Source organism: Sarcophilus harrisii, chromosome 2, assembly GCF_902635505.1.
Source record: "Sarcophilus harrisii chromosome 2, mSarHar1.11, whole genome shotgun sequence".
NCBI classification, from domain to species: Eukaryota; Metazoa; Chordata; class Mammalia; order Dasyuromorphia; family Dasyuridae; genus Sarcophilus; species Sarcophilus harrisii.
In genome coordinates this window covers 661,639,378-661,659,502 of record NC_045427.1, presented here as the reverse complement: position 1 = coordinate 661,659,502, position 20,125 = coordinate 661,639,378, and positions in this window count along the sequence as shown.

Sequence of the window (20,125 nt, the reverse complement as noted above, 5' to 3'; positions counted from 1 at the left end):
ATTTTAAAGCAATTCTTTGGGATACACATAGTCTTAGCATGGATTGAGGAGGAAAGGAGATGCTTGTTTATTTTTACATGAACAATAGGGGCAGGAGATAAGCAGGAGTAGAGCACCAGCTGCTCGCCATGTGACCCTGGGCAAAGCCACTTACCCCCAGTTGCCTTTTTACTGTTGCCAAGCTTTTCCCCACTCCCACACCCATGTGGGCCCGAGACCTGCAGTTTAAGAAGCCCTGACTGGGAGAACTCCTTGGGAAGCCAGGACCTTCCTTACAAATGAGAAAACAGCGGGATCCGGGAGTTTGGTGATTGCTCAAGCTCACATGCAGCAAATAGCAGAGCCCGAATCCACACCTAGATTTCCTGCCTCCAAACTCATGACAGGAAATCTAGGTGTGGATTCGTCCTTTGGACAGATCCCCATTAAACTTACCCAGGAAACCAAGGTAACCCACTCCAAAGTGTCCGATGCTCTAGGGCTGTCTTGATTGGAAAAGGAACAGAAGCTACCAAGGAGCATCACAGTGATCTCGGACTCCCGGTTCCTGTCCAACGTCTGCTCAGTCCTGATTGACTTCTCTAGTCCAGCTGCCCTCGCGGCTGGGGTCATTACAAAGCTGCAGCCAGAGAGCTCACCAGAGCTTGACCAGAGGGCTTAAAGAAGGTCAATCGGCAGGCCCGCTAAGTGCATACTGTGTGCCAGTCCTGGGGCTGGTGCTTGGGATAATAATGGTTGAGTTTCCATAGCATTTTGTGAAGATTTGCAGCTTTATAACAATCTCATTTAATGCTCACAACTGCCCCGTTGGAAGGGCTATGATGATCATCCCAGTTTTACAGGTGGGGAAACTTAAGCGGAAGGTGACACGATAGCCAAGAGGAGTAGTGTCGAAGGCTAGGGGGGAGTTCAGGTCCGGCTCCCGTACAGGGTGCCCACGCCACCCGGCCTCAGTCTTCAAGGACCTTCCCTTCTGTGGGAGGGGAGAGTTTGCTTCGTCACAGGCCCAATGGCAACACGAAGCGAGATCTCGTTTCCCAAGACCTCGGTCATTCTGCCTGTCTGGGCCACCAGACCGCCACAAAGCTGCCAGTCGCCGCCACGGTGGCTGAAGGGAGAAGGGGAAGTTGAGGAGACCAAAGTCACCAGAGGCTTGCCCCACCGAGGCTTCAGACGGTTCTGGGTCAGTGCTCGCTGTCGTCATCGCGCCCTTCTGCCTTCATCACCAGCCTCCTAGCCGGTTCAGGCCAGCTGTTGTAGCCGCATCTCCAACTCAGAGCGGAACTCTCCCCCTCCAAACATTTCCCCTTCTGCAGTTCCTCTGATGCCGAGAATGCCCCCATCTCCTAGGCCCACAGTCTTACTTTGTCCCCGGTGGCTCTGGTTCTTTTTCCTCCATTTTCCAAGAAGCCCCCTGATGTAATGGGGCGGGGCCGACTTACCCGGGGATTGGATTGAAGGGAAGCAAAGCCGCACAAAGGCATGAGCCTCGTTTTCTCTTCCAGCACCAGGGTCAAGGGTGACAGTCCCAAGGACTAGCGATGGCCTGGGGCAGGGCAGATCCTGCAGCGGTTGACCCAGTGCTCCCCCTGGAACAGATCATTCCCTTTGCTGGTTCTGCCCCCCCCCCCCCCCCCCCCCCCCCCCCCCCCCCCCCCGGGCCCCCCCCCCCCCCCCCCCCCAGCCACGGGTTTGAGGCTTCGAGCTGGCTTAGCCCATCCGTTAGGACAGTTTCCGGGCCCATGCTGCAGCTTCCCAAGCCACAGGTGTGACTCCAAGGTGGATGAAGAGCCCTCACCGCCTGGTGCTAATCCTACTCGCCCCCAAATGCCCCTTCACTCTGGAGCTCAGCCATGGCCAAGCCCGGCTTCTTCTAGCTGTCCCTTTGCCCCCATTTCCATAACCCCTGTCTCCCTCGTTCAGCCGCTCATCACCTGGACCTTCACAGTCGCCTCCCCACGGGGCTTTCAGGCTGTCCTTGGTCCGGCACATTCTCCATGGCGCGGCTAGAACGGGAGCCCGGCTACAGACTGTGCCCACTCGGGACCGCCGCGCGGGCAAACAGAAGTTGGCCGTGGGTCCCAAAGCGCTTTCTCGCCTCACCCTTCCCAGTCCTCTCACACATCATCCCTTCCTTGCCTCGCTGGTTCAGCCCTGACAAGGGACTCGCATCCCTCTCCCCCTCCGCACTTTGGGCTCTGTGTTCCATCCCCCTGGCCAAGCAACACCCCCCCCCCCCCATCCCTTGAAATGTTTCAGCCCAGAGCGACTTGGGCAGGAAGCCTTTTGTGGGCCGGCCGCTGCCAGTCCCTCCCCCCACAGGCACCATTGGTCAGTCAGTGCCTTCTGAGTGTCCCCAGTATTAGAACTTACCTTGTCTGTATTGTTTCTGTGCATGTGCACATGCACCTGGTCGCATGTCTGTGAGTGTGTGCCTACACAAGCGTGTCTTAGACACACGTGTATGGCCACGCAGCCATGTGTATGTATGTCCATGTATCCTTTGTGCACATAGCCCTGACTGTATGTGTATGTGTGTTCATGTACACCTGGGCATGTGTGTGTCCATGCATACAGGTGTGTATGTGTGCACTGTCTGTATGTGTGCTGGTGTCTGTGTATGTGTCCATGTGTGTGCACATGTGTGTGTGTGCGTGTGTGTCCATTATGCACGGGGGAGGGGGGGGAGTAGGGGCGCTGTAGGCTCCCGGAGGGCAGGAACTGTTGGGTCTATATTCTGAACCCCGAGTTGCCCAGCAGGCCTTTAGTAAGTGGCTGAGACGGAGAAGCAGGCAGTGGAGGGCAGCCCACGCGACGCGTGTCCGGATCCGGTGTCTGCGCACAAACCACCTGCTGAGGCGACCTGGGAACAAGCTGGCCCTTGTCCATAGGGGACGACTCCAGGGAGGAGGAACGGTCAAAAGCGCACCTTGACTCCGAGAAGGAGGGAGAGGAGGAGTCGGGGGTGGGCAGCACGAAACTGCGCGGAACTGGAGCAGGGGCCTGGGTGCCTCCGAAGGCGGACCGTCCGCCCAGCAAGCCTGGCCGGGGCCGGAGCCAGGCCAAAGGCCCTAAGGCCTCTGGGGAAGTGATGGGATCAGACCCACCATTGGCGTGTTTAGGCGAGACCGAGGGCGTTCCTTTGCTTGTTTCTGGATGTTGTGACTTTGAGATTCTCGAATGAGTGTTCATTAGTTTTAATGATAATAATCTCCCGCTCTGGCACGAGCTCCGGTCGGCCTCCCACAACAGCCCTGTGGGAGCCGAATTCTTCTCTTTCCAAAAGGGGAAAAAAAGGGGCTCACAGATCACTGGCCCAGGCCCACACGACTGGCAGGCGTCTGAGGCCGGAGCCCGTCCTCTGACCACGCTGCAGGCGCGCTCTCCCGGAGCCGAGCCGACGACGTCTTGGGGCACCGCTGAGGATCTGGGGGTCTCCACTGCCAGTGGCCACACCCATCTGCGTACCAGTAATCCTCCGCTTCCATGTCACCGATTCAGAAAAATGAGCTCTTCCAAAGACATTTTTACTTCACAGCTGTGGCAGGGAGGGGAGGGGCAGCTAGGTGGGGCATCGGATGGAGCCCCGGGAGAATCTGAGATCAAATCCGGCCTCAGAACTTCACTTCCTAGCTGGGTGACCCCAGGCAAGCCACTTAACCCCAACTGCCTAAGAAAAAAAGAAAAGGGAAAATATCAGTAGCCGATGAAGGGGCATGGACGGTCCACCAGCAGCCCAGTGCCTGAGGGGGGTTTTTTTTGGTCCCCGGGAGGAGAGGGTTCAAATTGCACACAATTTCTGCATTCATGCCACCATGTTTATTTCCAAATGCATCAGGCACAGGATAAAGTCCACCTCTGCTCCTGCCCGACTGGCTCAAGCTCGAGACTCGGCGCCTCGTGGTTTGGTTTCCGAAAAAGCCCAGGAGAGACTGCAACTCCTAAAAAGTCCTGGTCGCCTCCAGCCCCTTCCCCTAAAATGTGAACCACACACAGGGGCGAAGAACCGAAACCACCTTCATAGGCCATAGTGGCCCCCAGACGGGAGCTCCCAAGAGCGGGCTTCTCCGCGCCTTTGGAACACGTGGTCTGTGCCACAGAACCCCCTTATTTCCCCCCCAACATTGGGGATCAGGTCACCCAGCCTTTTCCAGAAGCAGAATCTCACGGAGACGGGGAGATGGGAGCTCCGAGACCCCCGAGAGCGGGCTTCTCCACGCCTTCGGAACACGTGGTCTGTGCCACAGAACCCCCCCCCTCCTCCTCCACACACACTCTGGGGATCAGGTCACCCATCTTTCCAGGAGCCAGAGGACCCCACTTGGCGCCTTCCGGGCCCGGAGGACGTCCGACCCTTCCTGCCATACACCGTGATCGTCCCGGGACGGGAGAGTAAGCCTTGCCCGAGCCATGAGCCCCTGCAGATTGACCGAATTTCAGGGGCGCCCTCCCATTGAGGAGAATGCCCCCCGCCTCCCCGGCGAGGGGAAGTCCCCCGGCTCCACCTGTCGCTCCGTCTCTGGCCCCAGACTGAGCAGAGGGGCCGAACGGCTGAACTGCATCTTGACGTGGACTCGAATCTTGAGTTGCCCACCCCACCCTACCCCCGAGGCCCACGGAGGGTTTGTCTGAGGCTGCAAACAGGCTGGCAAGTCCGTGGGCACACACATTGCCGGGCGGGGCAGAGCCGGGAAGCCCTTAGTGGGGCTGCGATGGGCGCCCGGGAGAATAACTGGCTGTCCGGGCCAATCTGTGCGGGGCGTCTCCGGCTCGCTACCCGGCCGACAGAGGGAGCCCCGGTGCCTTAGGAAACTGCCCTCAGTGTGGAGGCCGGACCAACAAAAAGCCAGTGGGGATACAAGCAGCTAGAATGAGGCGGAAACAGGGTCAGGGGCAAGGGGGGGGGGGGGGGGGGGGGGGGGGGGGGGGAGAGGAAGAATCCAGGATAAGCGGAGTCCTCCACCAGGAACTCCAAGTCTGAGCAGGGGAGTGTGGCCTCTACTAGAAAGCGCAGGGTCGGGAATGACCCGGGCTCCCAGCTGGGATGCGGAGTGGGGAACAGCCAGCAGGAGCTGTCCAGCTGTGGTGGGAGTGAACGACTGGCTCAGAAAAAAGCCTCCTGTCATCAAGCTGGCCACCACCAAGGAGCAACGGGTGCGGGAGCAGTCACAGCTTCACTCCACAGGCTCAAGCCACCCAGAATCCACCTGGGCTAGGTTGGATACTGGCTCTCTAGAGGATGGGGAAGAAAATGAAGGGGGGGGAGGGGATTGGGAACAGGGTTTTGCAAGGATGAATGCTGAACATTCTCTATGTCCTTGGAAAATAGAAAGCTATTTAAAAAAAACCGTACACACATGTAACAGGAAAACGGGAGGAGAAAGGGAATGGAAAGGAGGAATGAGGCACATTAAGGGAAGGGTCCTTCCTCCATAAAACCTCTCGTAAGGATGTGCCCCCCCAAAAGCTTATATCCATTATTTCCATTTTGCCACGGCTTAGAACTGGAAATTGAACGGGTACCAGAGTTGGAAAACGAGTGAACAATTTATGCCACACAAACATGTTGGAAGAAAGGATAAAGGGAAGGATTTCAGAGAAATAAACTGACACACAGGGAAGTGAACAGAACCAAAAACCTTTAATGACAAGAATAATACAAATATGGCTTTAGAAGGCTCAGAAACTTGGATCAGTGCAAGGGCTAGGCGTGATTCCAAAGGGCTTCCAGTGAACTGTTTCCCACCTCCAGTAGAGCCAAGGACCCAGAGGGAGGAGGAGCCATTTGCAGGAAGGAGTGAGGGGAGTTGCATGGGGGCATATGGCCAATACAGGGGCTTAGTTTTTTTTCCCTCAGTCGAGGGTGGGTGGAAGTTTTTCTGCACATTGAAAAAAAATTAATGAAATATTGAGAAACAATTTCTAGGATCCTACTATGACAACAAAAGGGCTTTCAGGCCATTGGGGCCAACTCTCATTTTACAGATAAGTAAACAGTTTGAGAGCATAATGAAAGCGAATGTCAAGTGAAATTTGAACTCCCCAATTCTGGAGAGAGGGTTCTCTACCCCTGAATTAATCTGGACCGAGACTCCCCAGTGAAGAAATTATCCTCCAAGAGATTAGGACACTGATCCATCTGATGGAGACTAACTCGGCCCTGACAGACCTGACACCTACACTTTTACACAGCTGGAGAAGGGACTCCCTGGGGAGGAGGGATCCAAAAACCTCCCCCCTTATGCCTTGCCTATCTCCACCATTCTCCACGAGCACTTCTGGGGGGAGGTGTCTGGGGGGCCCCAGTACCACCTCCTCCAAAGACTCTCGGTGCTCTAGAGAGAAACGGTGGCCCCTGGCTAGCCCAATCCACTTGTGGCGGCAGCCGGCCACAGTCCAGATGTGCTTCCAAATCACTGATGAGCTGGGGGCACATTTTTATTTCAAAGATGAAAGATTTCAGTGAAATTCATTTCTGGGTTTTAATGAGACTCCTTTGCACTCGGCCCTTCGGAACAGGAAAGGTAAGAACGGCTCGTTGGAGCTCCAGCCTGCCTGCCAGGATCATGACCAACCCCACCCCCAAATCACCATAGCAACAGAGAGTTCAAGACAGAAAGCCAAAGCCCCACCGTGAGTCCCCCTCCCCACCTCGGCCGCCGGCTGCTCTCCAGCTCGGTCATTTCCATCTGGATTTGGCCAATCTCAGATCTGGGGGCCAAACCTGGAGAGCTTTGCAGGCCCCAGGGGAGCAGCCCACCCAAAAAAGTGTCCTCGGGAAGGAAGAGAAAGCCCGGGAGAGAAGCTCGCTGAGAAAAGGCCGGCTCAGGGGGCAGACAGGACTGGGCCCGCCACTGGGTAGGATGGCTCCAGGGGGACGCCACCACCACCCAGGGCTGGCATGTAAGCAGAGCCGGCCTCACAGGCGCTGGGGAAGGGCGCCAGTTGCCTCTGCATGCCCAGCGGGCCACAAGCGGCCGCACTGGTCTGAGGCCCCATGGGGCAGCTCCAGCCACTCTGCCCCATAGGCGCCACCGGCGGGTAGTGTAGGGGTGTCGGAAGGCCATCCGGGTAAGGGGAGGACGCCTCTCCGTAGTTTGGGAGCCAGCCTTCGGGAGTCTGGTCACTCCATCTCGAATAGTTTCCGGGGTGATTGTTTACAGGGTCCATGGGAAATGACGAGGGGAGGCTGAAGCCTTGTGGTCCAACAGCCGGTCCCAGCTAAAAGAAGGGGGAGATGGGTTACCTGAAAGAACTGGACCCCCCATGGGGGCCCTACTCCCCGATAATGCAGGGAAGCCCAAGGCCAGGGGGCTCCTCTTTACCTGGGGCAGCCTAGGGTCATGTGGCGAGGACGCAAGGGCCGCCTGTGGCCTCTTTGCTTTCAGTCTCTGGTTCTGGAACCAAGTTTTAACCTGGAGAAGAGAGCCAGCTTCCAGTTAGTCCCGGCAGCTCCTTCCCCATCTCTAGGCCAGACTCCCAGGGACACACACCCCTGCCTCCCCCCGCCTCCCCTCTCCCCTCTCTGAAGGGGAAGCTCCCTGGCCTCTGGCACCGCCAGCTCCATGGGGGCCAGTGCAGACCCCCCTCCGATGGTCGATCACCTGTTTATAGCTAAGCCCTAATAGCTGGGCCAGCTGGCGTCCCCTCTGTGGGGTGATGTATCTGGACAGCGCAAAGTCGCTCCGGAGTAAGTTCAGCTGTTCCTGAGTGAACGTCGTCCGGGTCTTCTGCTTTTTGCCCTTGCTCTGGTCCACCTTATTCTCCTGGACCGTGGGGCCGCTCAAGGAGCCGGGAGGGTCTTGAACAAGCGCGTTCAGGGACTGGGGAGCAGGGGCAAAGGCTGGAGGAGGAGAAAGCAAGGAGAGGCGGGGGGCTCTGTCAGCGTCCCATTTGCCTGGAAGAGAAGCAGGGGCCCGAGCCACAAGGCTCTCGGGGCTTGGGAGAGGTAAAGGCACTGGCCTCCACACTCCTCTCCCTCACCAGGCAGGGAAGGGAGGCAGCCAGACTAAAGGTAGAGGGTCGTGAACTGGGCCAGAGGCATCATGCAGAGTGCAGGGCCTGGGAGAATATTCCCGAGTTCAAATGTGCACTGTGAGACTCGGGCAAGTCAATTCAGTCTATTTGCCTCAGTTATGTCAGCTGTAAAAATGGGCTGGAGAAGGAAGTGATCAACCACTCTGCTAAAAAAAAAAAACTCCAAATGGGGTCAGGGACAGTCCTGGGCCAGAGGCCAGGGCTAACTGAAACTAGGTCAAACACAGGACCCCCCAGGAAGGCAAAAGAGCCGTGGTTATGAGGTGTCAGGGTCCTGCCCAACCACAGATGCTTCTGTGGCAGATTACTGCCCACATCCTCTAAGCCCCAGCACCCCACACAGGCCCAAAGTGGAAGGGACTGGCTCAGGCCTGGAAGGGGCTTAATGAGGTCCAAGATCTCCCAGTTTGCCCCGGTAGCTGGGGGGGTACAGAGCCCACTCTTGACCCAGCCCTCCCCCCTTCCTTCCCCCTTTCATCCCTCGTTTCTGCCTTCCTTCCTTCCTCCCTCCCTTCCTTCACCTCATTTCTGCCTTCCTTCCTTCCTCCCTTCTTTCTTTCCTTCCTTCCCTCCATCAATGGCTACAAAGGCGGCGGCTCAGGACAGCTGGGTTTCCTTGTGGCGAGCCTCCTCCTGCTCTGGGCCCGGGCCGGCGTTCCCCGCGCCCCCTGGCCAAAAGGAGGCCCGGGCCGGCTCTGGGGCGAAGCCGTCCTTCTGCTCTCCATAGGCGCGGCCGGCGCGCGCTACCCGCTTGTCGGCTGGACTTTCTGTTCCTCAGTGGCAGAGCCCGAGGGTGGGCGCGCAGCCGTCAGCCCGGAGGGAGGCTCCGCGTCCCGCGGCCAAGCGCGCCGAACTGGGCTCCCGGGAGCGAGGACCCGCCTCAGGCACTTGACTGGCTCCACTCAGCCTCGGTATCCTCCCCTCGGGGATCCGGGCCGGGCCGACCTTAAAGCGACCTTTGCCACTGCGCAGCCTCCCAGCCCCCCCCCCGGGGCAGGCGGCCGCCCCCCCCCCCACCCCGTCCGCCAGACGCGCCGGGGGGCTCAGGCCACCCCCCCACCGTCCGCCAGACGCGCCGGGGGGCTCAGGCCGCCTTCCGTCCGCCAGACGCGCCGGGGGCTCAGGTCGCCCCCCGTCCGCCAGACGCACCGGGGGGCTCAGGCCGCCCCCCGTCCGCCAGACGCGCCGGGGGCTCAGGCCGCCCTCCGAGCAGTCTCCTCCCAGAGCCGCCCCACCTCACCCGGACTCTGCAGCAGAGCGGCCGCAGGGGATGCGTTGGGGTCCGCCGGCGGGGGTGCAGCCCAGGGGTCAGGGAACGCGCCCCCCACGGCCCCCGGGGGACTGCAGTCCGGGGAAGGGCCCTGGGGCCAGGCTGGCGCCGACTGCTGGAAAGTCTCCATGGCTTCAGCCCGAGCGCCAGCTGCACCTCGCACGCCCAGCGTCCGGGTTCGAGCAGGGTCTGCCCCGGAGCGGGCCGACCTCCCCTTCGGACCCCGCCCCTACCGACCAATCCAAATCCCGTCGGCCCCAGCCCTCCCCACCCAAGGCCATCTGACGGGGATTGAAGAAGGTGACTGGGAGCCCAGGGGGGGTGGGTGTGGCTTGGCCCCTGGAGCCCCGCGGGCTGATTGCGAAGCGGGTCTTGGCGGATGAATTGGTTCAATCAACGCCAACGACCTGCATCTCCCCCTCCCTCTTCTCCCTGGACCCCAAGCTGGCTGCCCCTCGGCGCTCCCAGCTGGACGAGGAAGGTGGCGGGAAGAGGGCGCGCAAATTCGACTCAGACACTCGAGTCACTCAGCGCTACCTCGGTTTCCTCTTCCGTAAAATGAGCCAGAGAAGGAAACGGCAGAACACTCCAGTATCTTTGCCAACGTGGGGTCACAAAGAGCTGGACGTGACCGAAAGCCCCCCCCCCCCCCCCCCCCCCCCCCCCCCCCACTGCCCCTGTCAGATCCTTCCGCCGTCTCCATCACTCCCAATCAAAAACCCGGCAGCCGTAGTCTACACCCCTCCCCCTCGGTGATCCCCCTTCCTCCATCATGGAGTTCAGGACATGGCTCCCAATCTTCCTCTCCTTCCCACCTCCCGCCCTCACGCATCGATTGCCTCTCCCACAGATGCCTAAGCCCTGGCCTCGGTCTCCTCTGCCTGTAGGCAAGGCTGTCTCCTCCTCTCCCTCTCATTGAGAGAACTCGTCCACTTCCTGGGATTCAATTACCATCTCTAGGCTGTGGATTCTCCCTTGTTCCTATCTTGGCCCAATCTCTCCCCTGATCTCCAATCTCTCACTTCCTGATAACCCGAGCCATCTTAAAACTGCCGGTCCAGGCCAAGCTCAGTGTCTTCCCCAGAAAACCTTCCAGGCTTCCTTCCTTCGCTGCACCTGCAGGGGCCCTCAGCCTGGAAGCCTCGCAGTTACCTCGGACTCCTCACTCTCCCCCTTCTCAGACTCCCTCCAGTAAGGTGCCGAGACCTGTCGGTCTCATCTTTGTCCGTCTGTCCTGCGGCACTACCCCCCCCCCCATTGTCTGAGCCGTTGCAGGAGCTGCTGGGTGGTCTGCTTCAAGTCTGTCCTAGTCCACCTTCCGTTCAGCTGTCAAAGTGAACCTCCCTAAAGCCACCCCCCCATCAATAAACACTAGTTGCCTGGGGATCCAATCTACCATCCTCTTCTGGCTTTAGTTCTTTCCACCACCCCCTTCCTGCTGGATACAATGACACTGGCTCCCCTCCCGGACAAGATGCCCTGTCTCCAGACTCTTGTTGTCCCCCGGGATCCGAATGCTCCCCGTCCCCACTCCCACTCTTCTGGGAGTCCCTGCTAAATTCTCCCTGCCCCAAGAAACCCATCCTGTCCCGCAGGATTCTGTTAATGCCCTCAGTCATCTCCACCTTATTCCCAACATAGTTTTAATTCAGAGATTTCCCTGCTGGACAGATACCCCGCTGAAGGGAAAAAGACTATTATCTTTCTTTGTGTCTCTTGGGACTAGCACAATGGCTCTCCTCACAAGAGTTGATTGATTGAATATGAGATCTGAATCAGCTGAGTCAGGCTGAGCTCTTAGAGGCTTCATTTCACAAGGGAGAAAAGGGATGAGACCTTCCCAAGCAGCCCCCAGCCAGTCCCTCCACCAGAACACACAGTCCAGACTAGGCTCAGGGAACTCCCCGGGAGATTTCATAACTAAGCACTCAAGGAAGGCTTCCCTTGATGGGGAGCGTTTGGAGGGGGGGGGGGGGGGGGGAGAATGCTTATCAATCAGATGCAAGCCTTTGTTTAGAAAACCACTTGGCCCTGCCAGGCTGTATCTATCTGTGCTCTGAGCCTGAGACAGAAAAGTCCATAGTCAGTATAAACACGGCACCAGAAGTGAGGGTTAGGGCTGGATCTCCCCGAGTTCAAATCCAGCTTCAAAAATGTTCTAGCTATGTGACCCTGGACAAGACACTTCCCCCTGTTTGCTGCAGTTTTCCCAGCTATAAAATGAGCTAGAGAAATGGCCCAAAACTCCAATATCTTTGCCGAGAAGATGCCAAAAATGTGGTTCTGAAAAGCTGGACAAGACTGAAAGAACCGAATGGGCACAAAAGCGTTCATGGCCCCACCCTGTGATCTGGAAGGCCAGGGTGTGGAGGAGGGAAAGGCAGGTGCTTCCTTGCAACCTGATGAGGTTATCCCAAGAATGAACTTCCTGCCCCAAGTCTCCAAGTGGAGGCAGTAAGAAAAGGGAGGGAAGCTTTGTGTGCTTTAAATCCTCTCAGGCCAGATCCACCTCCTTTGTCTGTCTCATGTGGCTACCAGGACATTTCTTTGCATCCCCAGCACCCCAGTGGCTGGCATAGTAAGCTCCCAACCAACAGCTTCAATATTTTCTTGCCTCTGACCTCAGTGGGCTCTACACCTGCCTGGCAGTGAGCTCTCTGGGTTAAAAGATGTGAACTTTATATACTTTTATAGAAACCTTAGAGGTAGGCATTGGACTGGGTAGTGGGTACAGAGACAATGAAACAATGAAAAACAAGTTCCCAGAAACATGAGAAGGCCCTCGGAAAGTTTCTGTTCTTCTGAAGCCCTCTAGGGAACGGCTGCTAGGGGCCAGACTGGGGGTCTTCCATCTGTGATTACCATTTTCTGCAGCTGTACAAATAGGGGTGAAGTCAGTGGATGATGGGAGTGAACCAAGGCTCGCCAGGACAAAGTTGGCAACAGGACAAGGGGGAAAGCATCTCCGGAGAAGAGCAAAGACGGACCCAGAACCAACTCGGGAGTCTGGAATAAAATAGACTGTGCCGATAGTATGGCAAGCCACATTTATTAGCCAAGTTCTCAAACTCAGACCGGAGTTGCAATGGTGCAATGAAACAAAGCAAAAAGTAGAGATTCACAATCCCACTAGAGAGAAACAAGGAAATTGGGAGATACATAAAAGATCTCTAAACAATGATTTCAGTGTTCTGAGTCTATACAGAAGGTGGTATAATATCTACATGGAGAAAGAAACAATTAACTAAATGGCAACAAAGCATAATAACACAATAACAGGAGACTTCAACATTCCTCTATCAGAAGTGAACAAATCTAATCAAAAGATCAACAGAAAGTAAAATATGCATTTTAACAAATTGTCAGAGAATATACTGCTAAAAGGTCAGTGGTATCTTTAGAATAACATCATCACAAGAATATGCATATTTCTTGTGTGATACCTTTGGGAGATAGGATTCATGAGGACTACTACTACTCTATTTCAGTCAATATTAATCAGTTGGATATTTCACATAAATTGTAGAGGGACAATCAGATAAGACAGGTACTTATAGTAGGTCTTGATAATGACCTTCACTACTTGTTTACCAGTGATGAAGTTCACTGGTACAACCAATCTTGACAAAGCTATCTCTACCCTATTTTGCTCAAATTCCCAGGCCAGTTATAGCACAGGTTCCTCTTATTTCCGTATCTCCAGCCCACTCTCTCTTATCCAATGAACAGGTGACCATCTTTTAGGCTTTATCCAGCCTGTGACCCCACTGCTGCTGATATATCATTTTTTGTCCCTCAAGAACAAGCTCTGTCAACCAATGAGATTCTGTATTTTACTATGTCTCTGTTGCCTATTTGAGTATCAAATCCTACCAAAATAGGGTCCTGGGGATCAGAGCTATGTCAACTCACGAGAAAGGCCTGAGATCAACTTCATTAGAGAGGAGCACAGACGCTTTTGGAAGTGTTCTTGCTTTGGAGTTGTGCCTCAAGTTTTTCTTACTCAGTGGTTTTGGCCAATTCACCTTTACACAAGTGGATTATGTAATAAGACACAGGTAAATTATAAATAAGTGTAAAAATGTAGAAATATCAAACTCTTCCTTTATAGACTCTAACACACACATACACACACAAAAAACCTGGCTAGAATTCAGTCCAGAGAGAAGAAGTCAAAGAGACAGATTTAAATGAAAAATTGATATCAAAATCCCCCAAAGACCACATAGAAACAATGAGTAACTATGTGTTGTCAAGTGTTCACCCTGGCCCCCGGGGGCAGGCCCAGAATATCTTCACAAAAGTCACCTTGAAGGTGACCTTGGCCACCTTGAACATCCCTGTCACATGGAAAGGATATCAGGGTGACTCCATCCTGACATCCTCCCCCATATTTGTGCAGACACTCCTGCCTCCAGATTGCACAGTCTGGGTCCAGAGCCAGACAGGAAGTCTGGCACCAAGCACAGGAATATAAGTAAAAAGAGGGAGCATCCCTGCCCTCAGGGAGCTTACCTTCTAATAGAACAGCACAATACAAAAGACAGGGTGGGGATGCACAAAAATGAGGCGGAGTCACCAGCCAATCAGCCGTTGAGCCCATGAGGGATGGGGCCCAACTTCTAGTCTAGGATGGAGTAAACTTCCAAGGTGGATTTCTATGGCATTGGAGAGGAGGTTATCAGTGCAGTCTGAAGAGGGATGATGACCTGATTTCAAATCCAGACAGTTTACTAGCTTTGTGAACTGGGCTAGTCACTCAACTTCTACCTGCCTCAGTTTTCTCAACTGTCAAGTGCAAAGAATAAGAGCACCCCCCTCCCAGGGAGGCTTGGAGCTCAGATGAAATAATATTTGCAACTCATTTCACACAGTGTCTAGTGCCAGGCCCCTGGCAATCTCAATTCCAGCTTTTGACATATCCATCCTGGCATTTCTCACAACGTGCTCTGCGTCCAAGTTAAATAAAGTGACGCTAGATGGCTTTCCAATCTTAAACCTGTTCTGGGTTCAGTTTTAATTGTTGCTTCAGGCTCCTCAGAAGACAAGCAATGATGGGGCGCTCCCATCTCTTGGAGGACTTACCCCATTTTGCTGCAACCCCTCTAGCCAAAGGCTTTAGTTAGCAATGGAGCAGAGCTAGATGTTCTCTGGTACTCCCTTCTTGGGAAGGAGGTAACCTGGTCTGTCTTCTCTCTGCCTCTTCCCAAACCAGCCTGCTCCTTTGGGACTCCTTGATTGACCCGGTGCTCAAGTCTAGCTTGCAGCCTCTTAAACCTAACCTTGCTGGCGAATTAAATGAGTGCAATGGCTGGGTAATCTGAGCATTCCCCGGCATTACTCATTACTCTTCTTAGGGCTGGGACACAGACTGATCCCTTCCCATGCAGTGGCCAGTTAGCTTTCCAAACCTGGAGTGCAGTGTCTTTTAGAGTTTTAATTATCTGGGCCAGAATTCCATCACCTCCACTAACCTTATTGTTACCAGTGCTTCCTGGGTGCCCGGAACGTGATTCTCTGGCTCTGGATCAGACTAGACCATCCTGATTAGCAGCGAGGCTAGGATCTTTCTTGGGTAGTTCTAGTGTTCTTGAGACCTCTTCTTAATTTCTTCGAGTAGTTAAGTCCCTAACATTTTATTTTTTTTGTGCCCATTTTTGCACAATGTTCCCTTGATATCTCTACTTTTCTTGAGATCTTTGTGTTTCCCATTAGATTGCTTTCTTCTATGTCTTTGCATTGCTCATTGGAGGAAACCTCATCTCTGGGTGCTATTCTCTGAAGTTCTGCATTAAGTTGGGTGTGTCTTCTTTTCTCTTTTCCTTCTTTTCTCAGTTTTCTGAAAAACCTCATCAGACAGCTTTCTCCCACTTCTTTTTTCTTTTGCTTAGACTTATTTATGTAGTATTTTTCCCTCACTTATATTTAAAACAATTTGTTTTGAAAACTTGTGAGTTCCAGGTTCTCTTCCCCAGCCCTCATCAAGAAACCACATGTGAAAGTATGCAAAACATTTCCATATAACTGAGTGTGGATCACAACATAGCATTTTCACTCTTTTTGTTGTTCTTTGCTTGCATTTTGTTTTTCTCATTTTTCCTTTTTTGATCTGATTTTTCTTGTGTACCAAGATGATTATATAAATATGTATACATATATTAGATTTAACATATATTTTAACATGTTTAACATATATTGGATTTCTTGCCATCTAGGGGAGGAGGAGGGGAAAATTTGGAATACAAGGTTTTGCAAGGGTCAATGTTGAAAAATTATCCATGCGTATGTTTTGAAAATAAAAAAGTTTAATTAAAAAAAAATTTCCAAAAAAAGTAATACTGTGAGGAAAAAACAAAAAACAAACAAAAACAAAACATAGATCTCCCACCCTAACAAAAGAAAGGGGAAAAAACCTCAAGAGAAAAATAAACTAAAAGACAGAGAGCATGCTTCAATCTGTATTCAGACACAATCAGTTCCTTCTCTGGGCATGGACAGGATTTTTCATCATAAGTCCTTCACAATAGTCCTGGATCATTGAACTGCTCAGAATAACAAAGTCATTTACAACTGACCAACCCAAAACATTGTATTACGTTGTATACAATACATTTCACTTTGCTTGAGTTCTTGGATGACATTCCAGGTTTTTTTCAGCTCATTGTTTCCTACAAAACAATACTATTCCAGTTGAATCACATAACAATTTATTTAGCCATTCCCAAATTGATGGGTATGCCCTCAATTTCCAATTTTTTGCCCTGAGAAGAGAGCTGCTATGAATATTTTTCGTACATATAGGTCATTTTCCTTTTTAAAAAAGATATCTTTTGGTATTCACACCAAGTAGTAGTATTGTTAGATCAAATTCACGAATTAATAGCCCTTTGGGCAGAGAGTGGATCATTTGTCAATTGAGGCATAGCTCTTATTTTCTTTTTATAAATTTGACTCAGTTTCTTTTATATTTAAGAAATGAGAAATCTGCTTCAAAATTATTTTTTCAATTATTATTGCTAATTGCATCCCCCCCATTTATTCCGTTCTCTCTTTCCTTTTACCCTAGCCCTCTTCAAAAGTGTTTTACTATTGACCACTCCCTCCTCCAATATGCCCTCTTTTATCACCCTTGCCCCTTCCCATATCTCATTCCCCTCCTATTTTCCTGTAAGATAGAGTTCTACACTCATTTTCACTGTATTATGTTATTTCTTCTTTGAACCAATTCTGATGAAAGTAAGAGTTCACTGACTCACCCTCTCCTCACCCTTTCCCTCCACTGTAAAAGCTTTTTTGTTTTTTGCTTCTTTTTATGGCAGATAATTTATACCATTCCACTTTTCTTTTTCCCTTTCTCCAAGTATATTCCTCTCTCACCCTTTCATTTCATTTTTTAAGATATTATGCCTTCATATTCAACTCACACCTGGACCCTCTCTATATAGTCCTTCAAACTGCCATAATAATGAGAAAGTTCTAATAAGTTACAAGTATCATCCTCCCATTTGGGATGTAAACAAATAAACCTTATTAATCCTTTGTGCTATTCCTTTCCTGATTACCCTCTTATGCTTCACCTGAATAGTGTATTTAAAAAAAAATCAAATTTTCCATTCAGCTCTGGTCTTTTCATAGTGGATGCCTGAAAATCCTCTTTTTTCAGGGAATGTCCATCATTTTCCCTGAAGAATTATACTCAGTTTTGTTGGGCAGGTGATTCTTGGTTGTCATCCTAGCTCCATTGGTCTCTGGAATATCATATTCCAAATCCTGTGTTTCTTTAATGTAGAAGCTGCTAAATCTAGTGTTGTCCTGACTGTGGCCCCACTATACTTGAGTTGTTTCTTTCTGGATACTTGCAATATTTTCTCTTTGACCTAGGAGTTCTGGAATTTGGCTATCATATTTCTGGGGGTTTTCATTTGGGGATCTCTTTCAGGATGTGATGCATGGAGTCTTTCAATTTCTATTTTACATTCTGGTTCTAGAAAAACATAACAGGTTTCCTTGATAATTTCTTGAAAGATAATGTACAGGCTCTTTTTTTGACTGTAACTTTCAGGTAGACCAATAATTTTTAAGCTATCTTTCCTGAATCTATTTTCCAGGTCAGTTGTTTTTCCAAGGAGATATAACACATTTCCCTTTGTAATTTTTCTTTTTGTTTATTTGTTTGTTTTGCTTTATTTTTTTCTTGATTTCTCATAAAGTCATTAGATTCCATTTTCTCAATTGTAATTTTTAAGAAATTATTTTCCTCAGTGAGTTTTGTACCTCCTTTCCTATTTGGCCAATTTTGCAATTTAAGACCTTGTTCTCCTCATTAGCTTTTTATATTTCCTTTTGTACCACTCTCATTTCTTTTCCTAATTGTTTCTCTATCTCTCTTACTCAATTTTCAAAATTTCTTTTGAGCTCTTCCGTAGTCTGAGACCAATTCTTCTTTTTCTTGGAGATTTTGGGTATTGGAGCTTTGACTTTGTTATCTTCTGAATGTGCTTTGATCTTCCTTGTCATCATAGCATGTAGAGGGCCAGTATTTAATAAGTCCACGTACGGAAAGAGTCCAGTCCAGTTATTACTTGAGACCTGGACTGAACGTGGACTTATCCAGTCCTGGCCCTCTACAATAGTAACTTTTTATGATCAGAATCTTTTTTTCCGTTGCCTGCTCATTTTCCTAGTCTGTTACTCAGTTTTTAACTCTTTGTTAAAGTGGGGCTCTGCTTCTAGGGTGGAGGGTGCCCTGTCCCAAGCTTCAGGGGTTTTGTGCAGCTGTTTTCAGAACCAGGAACCTGACCAGAAACCCTCTTTTCTGCCCCACTGTAAGATCTTCTGTACTAGTGTTACTACTGGGCTTATGTCCCAAAGAGATCATAAAGAAGGGAAAGGAACCTGTATGTGCACGAAGGTTTGTGGCAGCCCTCTTTGTGGTGGCCAGAAACTGGAAAATGAGTGGATGCCCATCAGTTGGAGAATGGCTGAATAAATTGTGGTATATGAATATTATGGAATATTATTCTTCTGTAAGAAATGACCAGCAGGATGATTTCAGAAAGGCCTGGAGAGACTTACACGAACTGATGCTGAGTGATATGAGCAGGACCAGGAGATCATTCTATACTTCAACAACAATACTATATGATGATCAATTCTGATGGACCTGGCCATCCTCAGCAACGAGATCAACCAAATCATTTTCAATGGAGCAGTAATGAACTGAACCAGCTACGCCCAGTGAGAGAACTCTGGGAGATGACTAAGAACCATTACATTGAATCCCCAATCCCTCTATTTATGCCCACCTGCATTTTCGATTTCCTTCACAGGCTAATTGCACAATATTTCAGAGTCTGATTCTTTTTGTGCAGCAAAATAACGGTTTGGTCATGTATATAAAAAAAAAAATCTTCTGTGCTAAAGCAAGAGGGTCCAAAGAGATCTCCAAAGGACTCCTTTGGAGTCCTCCTCCAAAATCCTGCTTGGGATTTTGCTGTTGTTGCTGACTGCTATATAGTGTAATAAACCTTTGTCCAAGTGGCCTGATGTGGAATAAACTTAGGAGAAGAATCACTTCTTCTGGAGAAGCAGTTGGTCCCAGAGCTCATGAATTCAAAAAACACTTGAACCCTATTTGACCAAAACTGCCGGGGAAGTAGGGTTAGACCGGCATCTGAGGTCGCACACCATATAGATTCGAATAGATGTTTGAGATAAATCTCCAAAAGATCATAAAGAGTTTCAATAGAGAAAGACAGGAGACACATCTCAGAGCTAGAGCCAGAGAGACAATTCCTAACCAAACGAGACAAGCAGGAGATCGTAAATGGGACCCAACTTTCAACTGGACAGCCTCGGATCAGACCGACAGCCTCCAAACACTAATCCCAACTAAAAGTTCTGTGGACCAGTTCTCACATCTCAAGTGACAAAGATGGCGAATGACAGAAATGGTCCTTGGGGAAGGGCTGCAGAAGGAGGGGACGTGGGTGGGAGACTGGGACCTAGAGAGCTCCTTGCTAGGCCTTCAAGGCCCAGGGAGGTCAAAGTCAAAAATGAAACGAGAATGACTGCTCCCAACTGGGAAATGAGGAGCGAGAACCTTGTAGTGCTGGAAGAGAAAACAAATGGGAAAAGGGATATTTGTGAAGTGCCGAGCCCCGTGTTTAACACAGAAATGGTCAGGAAAGGTTCTTCCTTCCCTGGTGAAATGGGATGAAAGCAAATATAAAAGGAAAACTGAACAACCGGTCCAACTGTCTTTTTTGGACAATTTATCTTTAGACTTGATTTCCCTGAGGTAGGGCCTAGTTTTGGCCTTTCTTTGTATTCCACAGCTTAACCTCAAGTCAACACACAGAGGAGCTTAGGAAAGGCTAGTGGACTTTCAGTTACATGGACTTAAAAAATGAAGCATAAGAGAAACTGCATCAGACCAGCCTTCGGGAGCCTCCGGGTAGAGCTGTAGGGATGAACAAAGAAGGAGGGTACTCTCAGGCAGTGGGGAGTCCCCTTGACAACTTTGGAAAAGAGGAGCAGGGCTTGAAGGGGGACCTTTCTCCTTTCCTCCGAGGCCGAATGCTCATCTCTGTTGGATCCACTCCTGGCAATGCTCGTCCTGTCCCAGCTTTGCTCCCCTTGCTTGGTCCCAAGGGACGTTGGAAGCTTCGGTCGCGAGCAGCGTGGAGTCGCAAACAGCCAGGACGTCGCGATGATGGTGACGACGACGGTAACGAATATTTCCTTAGCTCTCAAAGGACTGAACTGAGAGCAATCGCTACATCTTCTTTTAAAGAAAAACCTTTAAGACTCACTCTT